Raw genomic sequence first — 7,108 nt, forward strand, 5'->3', positions numbered from 1 at the left:
GACAGTTCCACGCTCCATGTGAAGCAGCCCGGGAAGTCTGTGCTGACTTTGCTTACTGGGTATTCTGTCCCCGTTAAACCAGTAGCGAAGCTCCCTGGTGTCGCACCAATTCCGACTCATGGCAACCATATAGGTCCTGACAGAACAGCGCTGTGGGTCCTTACGCCCATGACTCTGCGGAGTAGAAAGCTGCGTCTTTCTTCCAGAGAGTGCCTGGTGGTTTGGAACTGTTCCAGCCTAAGATGTAACCACTAGGTCCGTCATGAGCCGCTACGCCACCTGACAGGGACTGTAATTGGAGAAGAGGCTCTGATTCGGTGGGTGGGTGCTGTGGGGCGTTGTGTGTTGTGGGAGAGAGGTGGATGTCAGCCACACCTAAACGCAGAATCTTTGATGTGGTGAAGAAATGTGAAATTGTTCACTCTAGATTAGTAAGCAAACACAAGTAAGCTTGTGCTTCATGGGTGCCCCAACGTAGCTCACCTCCCAGCTGCCAGTCCCTCTCCATTATAGCCGGGAGAACCAACGCTTTCTTCCCACAACTTTCACCGGAGAGGGGAGACCAAGGCCTGAGGGGCGCATCCCTCTTATGCTGAGCCCCTCTGCTGTTGCCTGTGGGAGAGGGGCCTCCCCCACCGTCGACGCAGACCCTTCCTGCGAGGGGAGAGGCTGCTGGCTCTGCAGGGAGAGTTGGAGTCCTGGGTCTTGTCAATGTAGACATCTTGTAAACTCTGACCATAGTATAAACATCCCCTGAGACTGAGGGGGAGATGTGCCAGCGGATGGGGGGCCGGCGCCTCTGTCTCTGCCCAGGACAGCTGTTTATCTCATGTCTCCCTCATACCCTTCCTGCCCTCGGTCTGGGTAAGTCAAGGCAGGCAAGAGAACCCCGTGTGGGGGCCTGAGACTGGACACAAGAGTTGGACCTCTCAGGGCTTAGGGAGAATTTTTTTTTTTTAACATTTTATTAGGGGCTCATACAACTGTTATCCCAATCCATACACACATCAATTGTGTAAAGCGCATTTGTACATTGTTTCTCAAAACGTTTTCTCTCCATTTAAACCCCCGACATTAGGTCCTCATTTTTTCCCCTCCCTCCCCGCTGCCCCCTCCTGCATGAGCCCTTGATAGTTTATAAATGGGTATTTTGTCATATCTTGCCCTGTCCGACGTCTCCCTTCACCCACTTTTCGGTTGTCTGTCCCCCAGGGAGGAGGTCACACACAGTTCCATGTAATCGGTTCCCTCTCTCCTACCCATTCTCCCTTTACCCTCCCTGTTTTGCCACTCACACCACTGGTCCTATAGGGCTCATCCGTCCTGGATTCCCTGTATTTTCAGTTCCTATCTGTACCAGTGTACATCCTCTGGTCTAGCCAGCCTTGCAAGATAGAATTCGAGTCATGGTAGTGGGAGTGGGGAGGAAACATTTAGGAACTAGAGGAACGTTGTATTTCTCATCATTGTTACATCGCACCGCTTAGGGAGAATTTTAAAGCCTAGCAAGCACTGGCCCCTTCCTCTTCTCGAACCTCTCCTGCAGGACCCCCATCTAGTCTCCCAGTCTCTACTGAAAAACCTAAGCTGATGGGGAGCTCACTCTTCGACAGGGCAGTTGATTCTAGAATCGTGACTTTCTGGCAGGCAGAAGGTTCTAGAATGGAGTTGAGTTGTTCTGTGAACCAAGTGGGCAGAACTAAGAACAATAGGTAAAATACAATAACAATGATGCTATTCATGGAGCCCGATTCCAGGCCTGGATTTTACACCCATTATCTAACTCCTGACCTGGTGAGGATAGGCAGGCTCAGAGAGATGAGGTCATTTGGTCAAGATGCCCAGCTGCTTCATGGTGGGGCAGAAATCAGGTTATTTTGGTTCAAAGTCTGTGCTTTTCAATATCAACCTCTTCTGGCTCCTCAGATTCGATGGGCAAGAGCAGGCGCAGAGACCTACAGAAACATCATGCCACCCACACGCGCTCCCCAAGCCAGACAAATCACAAAGCAGAGATCTCCAGCTGGCCAAAGTGGAGTGCCAGTTAGGGGCGAGCAAATCCTCAATTCAATGATGCATCCAGTTCAACCACCCTCTCAGGAGCCCCGCTGCTTCCGAAAGGTCAGCGGCTTGAACTCAGCCGCTCTGCAGGGCAGAATGGTGTTGCAAACAGTTCTACTCTGTAGGCTCACTAACAGGACCCTGGATTTGTGAGGGGCCTGAGATTCACTGAGGTTCAAAAAGTGGCTGTGGTCCCAAGACAAGGAGCAAAGCAAGTGCCCCCCACCAAGCCTGGAGTCTCCCACAGCCCACATTGCTTCACAAGAGGAGACCTTGAGCATTCGAAAAGAGAAAGAGAGCAGCTAACAATTATTTCCAACAGCTGGTGGTCCAGACAATGCAAGGGGCTGCTTCAGAGAGAAATAATCTCCCGTCACCAGCAGTAGCCAGCAAAGATGCTCTAGAACAACAGTTTTCAACCTGTGGGTCGCGACCCTTTTGGAAGTCGAATGACCCTTCCACAGGGGTCACCTAAGACCATCAGAAAGCACATATTTCCGATGGCCTTAGGAACCGAGACACCGCTCCCCTATCTGTCTCCAGGCGGGTCTGCCCACATGCAGATACGCCCACATATGAGTACCCTGCGTGAAGACTGTTACCCATGCTACGCCATGCTTCAAGACAAAAATGTCATTTGTTTGTCATTAGAAAACAATATTTCTGTTTTAAGAATGATTAGGGCAACAAATGTACAAAGGTGCTTGACACAATGGATGGATGGATGGATTATGAGAAGAGTAGTACAAGCCCCCAGTAAAACGATTAAATAAAACACACACACAGTATTTCACAATATCTAATTACATATTTTTGGTGATTAATCACTATGCTTTAATTATGTTCAATTTGTAACAATAAAAATACATCCTGCATAGCAGGTATTTACATGGCCATTCATAACAGTCTATGCCACACGAGGAACTGTCTGAAAGGGTCTCTGCATTAGGAAGGTTGAGAACCACTGCGCTGGGAGGGCCCCACTGGTGGGTGCTACACAGATGGCCCCGCTCTGAGCTCTGTGAGCACTGAGCGTGACAGTGTGGAGTCAACCTGCAGCCCAGAAACAGAAGTGCTCCCTCCGTGTATCCACGGCTGCGGACTGGGTGGGAAGGAGTCCTCCCACCTCTGGGAGCCCTGCCCAACTCGTAGCTCCCTGACTGTCCTCGATGAGTTGGAGTGTGGCGCCTGGTCTGAGCAGAGGGTCATGGTGACGTGGTGGTCTCTCCGGCTGCCCCCACACCTAGGCCTTTCCCTTTTTTGAAAACTGGGAGCTAGTTGCCTGGGTCTGTTCTCACCAGCAATGTTCCCGACCAGGGAGCTTAAAATAGCGCCTTTTGGCTGAGGCGCTGGAGTGAGCAGTGAGGCAGGCATTTGTGCAAATATGGGCCTAGCAGAAGGCCCGAAGGGTGGTGTGTGTGTGTGTGTGTGTGTACGCAAACGCACAGCAGGAGGGCCCGGCCTTCCTGTGGGGGATGCACCCTCCTGGCCACAGCCCCTTCCATCTTCCAGCAAAGGCGTCTGTTGGCCTCCTCCGGTCTCCGCTTGCCTCACTGTGTGCAAGTCCTTAGAATTCCACCCCGTCAGATCCTCTGTGGCCCAGCGGAAGCTCCAGGATGGACCCCCTGGGCAAAGGGCTTCTATATGTGTCTGCAGGTTCTAGCCTTATCCCCGCCTCACCCCGCTCCTCCTACCCAGAACCGCACTGGGAGGCCCACCTCGAAGCTTGTTTTCACAATGACCCTGATGATGATGGAGCTGCTGTTGCTGGATCCATCAAGTCAGTTCCACTCATGGTGACCCACGTACAGCCCACGGAAACAGCACCCCGTCGTGGGTCAGCCTCACGATGGCTCCTGTGCTCCGGCCCATGGCCGCAGCCCCTATGTCAGTCTGTCTCGCTGCCCCTCCACTTGCCCAGGCATGCTGTCCTTCTCCAGAGACTGGTCTCTCCAGACAACATGGCCAGACTGTGACAGACGAGGTCCTTGTTTCTGAGGAGCATCCTGGCTCTCCTTCTTCCGGGACAGCTGTGTGTGTTCTTCTGGCGGCCCATGGTCCGTTCGGTATTCTTTACCGGCACCACCATCCAATGCTTCGGTCTTCCTTCATGTACGTCCAACTGCCTCTGGCGCATGCGTTGATTGGTGGGTAACTACCCTTCGCTGAGCATGTACTGCGTGTCAGGCACACTACTAAGCACTCTCCCTGCGTCCTCCCTCTCACGCTCCCAACCACCCAGCGAGAGCCACGCTATGAGCACCTTCACTGGGCAGAAGAAACCGGTTTCAGAGAAGACAAGTAACTTCCCCAAGGCCGCACAGCGATGGCCTGGCAGGGACAGGATTCACAGTCAGGCTTGCCAACCACTGGCATCTGAACTCTTCCTCCCTAGGTTGCCACCCTGCTCAGGGTGCCCCTTCCCTGGCTCCTCATCTTCCACTTCATTATTAGCACCCTTCTGTGACTCCATGCACCCTGGCAATGCAGGCTCCAGATAGTCTCTGGCTAGCAGGGCGAGGAGGAGGCAAGCCCAGACCCTCGCCCATGACCTGTTGGCCAGCGGGAACCTGCTCCTCTTCTTGTTCCTCCCCTCCCCACGAGGGGTGCGGTGGGTGGAGGGGTCAGATAAATTTAGATAGATTCCTCAGTGACTTCCGGGAATTACAGGTGCCCGATCCCTAGGGTCTTGCACATCGTGGGTGCTCCAGGTGGGGAGAATCACTCCTGCCGGAGGCAGACGGAAGCTCCCCACTCCCGGTGGGCGGTGCCATTCTGTGGCACTTCAGTAAAGGCGCTGAGGTGGAGGCTCTCTAGGGGTTGGTCCTCACCCCCTAAGGGACTCCTGGGTAACCAGGGTCAGCACAGGGGTCTGTGCCCGCTCATTCTCAGCCCAGGGCCCAATTCTGGGAGAGGCAGAGCTGCATCAGAGCTGGGCCTGGGAGTTGGGGTCGGGACGGTTGGCTTTCCGGTGGCGCCATCTGGCGGTGAGAAGGGCGCTTCTCCTGGCTGGGCACGTGGCCAAGGGCTCTGGGCCCGAGCACCCGCTGTTCCTCACCCTCCAGCCAGCCCCATTTTCATCCATCCTTGTGTTCCAACCGACCACCTTCCAAAGAGGAACGTGCCTGGACCCCCCAGTGCCCACTCCTCTCTCTCAGGCCTGTCATGGGGCTCTGGGGGTGGGTCTCATTCATGACACCCCTGCGGGCACGTGGGACCGAGGTGGACTCTCGAAGCTGTGACACTTCTCTGGCCTGAGATGAACCAACCGACCGACCGACCGACCGACTGACCAACCAACCGACCGACCGACTGACCAACCAACCAACCAACCCAAACCCCTTCCTAGGGTCCACTCGGACGTATCGTAACTTGTAGTGTGGGGCCTGGGCAGAACCACTGCAGAGGGTTTCCGAGGCTGTGGATAATCAGGCTGCCGGTGTGGGTTCTGACCGCAGCTTCAGCCAGGGTGTCGCCCTGGTTCGTTCAGAGATGAGTCAGGCTGGGGAGCACAGTGAGGGCTACCAGGCCCGGATCTGACCCCTCACAGCACATTCTTGGGGCTCCGACAGCTCCCCTCCCTATTGTGAGGGGTCAGAGGGCCCTAGAAGGACCAATTTTCTATCTGGGTCCCCTCAAGCCAGGGCCCAGCGCAGCCCAGAGCTGTCTGCACAACATTTGAGGAAAGCACTGTGTATGCGCTCCCTGCTCTGGCACCAACAGGCCGCGGGAGCCCTGCCGGGCCCTGCCTCCCTGGGCCATGGTCTGGGTCTGGTCAAGTGCAGGGCTGAGTACCTCAGGACCAAGAGCCCTCGCTCTGGGACTGGGTTCTGGTGGACATACAGATTCCTGGGCCTGGGAAACCCCAATCTACATCAGCACCCACTGCAGCGGGGACTTACAAGTTCAAGTCCTGTCTTTGGGCCACAGTAGGGCATGGAGGAGCTTCAGGAAGGTCATGGGAAAATGGAGTGGAAAGAGACTGGGATTTAAGACAGTCATCCACAGGAGGGGGAGAGAAATCAAAGGGCAGAGGCACAGGGTAAGACATCGGGGGCATTTATTTTAGCAGTGAAAAATGGTAAGTTCAAAATGCAACCTGCAAAGACAAAGGGCACTGTCCCACACTCGTGACGCCCTCTGTGTGTGTGCTGCTGGGAGAGTGTGGTGGCCCAGGCAAGCAGGAGACGGCCCTGCACCCTAGGACCCATCTCTCCATGTCCTCACCCTTCGGCGGATGTAGGAAGGGGTCTCCAGCTTCGGGCCTGTCAGACCCCACCCGCAGCAGCAGGGCGGGTGGCAGGGAGCCTGCACAGCATAAGGTGGGACGGGTCCCATCTTTTGAGCCCTCATGCTGGCTGCTTCACTTGTTCAAAGGATGGCAGCCGGCCGGGGGGCTGGGACAGTGTGGGGTAGCGGTGGGGGCCCTGGTTGCCCGAGGAGGTATTTTCAGAGTCCCCCTCCCTCTGGAGTTTCCACTGATAGAATAGGGCCCTGTCTAGTATTTGACCAAATATGGTGGTGTGTCTGAGAGACTGAGCCCAGCCAGCTTCTCAGCTATGCTGTGGAAACCTGCCCCGGACAGATTAATCTTGTGTCATTCAGGGTGCCTCTCATCCGAGCTTTTCCCCTCGGTCCATTCCTGTAAGTGGCCAAGAGTGGCCCTTGGCAAGATAGTGCTGGGCTCAGGGGCTCTCCTCTGGCCATTTCCTTGCTCCCTGCCCCACCTCTCCTCCTGGGTAGACTCCTTTGTCCACACTCAGCAGGAGTGCGGCTTTGGCCAGGCTGGTCAGTGCAGCATAGGATTTGAGGGCCAGTCCTGGGGCCAGCAGAGCTCACGATGTTTGCACTGGGCCTGGGAAGCCTCCAGCTTTGTCCGGAGGAGGGCCTGAGCGTCAGAAGGCAAGACGGCTGAGTGCTGAGGACTGTCTTGGTTCTAATGCTAAAGGGGGTGGGGGGTGGGGGCAGCTAGTGCTTCCTGGGAGCTCACTCGGTGGAACAAAGGGCTAAATGCTGGACTCCAAACCAAACCCACTGCCGACTCACA

The sequence above is a fragment of the Echinops telfairi genome, unplaced genomic scaffold (genome assembly GCF_000313985.2).
Source record: "Echinops telfairi isolate 266 unplaced genomic scaffold, ASM31398v2 ScPeMD7_7469;HRSCAF=8507_0, whole genome shotgun sequence".
In the NCBI taxonomy this organism is placed as follows: domain Eukaryota; kingdom Metazoa; phylum Chordata; class Mammalia; order Afrosoricida; family Tenrecidae; genus Echinops; species Echinops telfairi.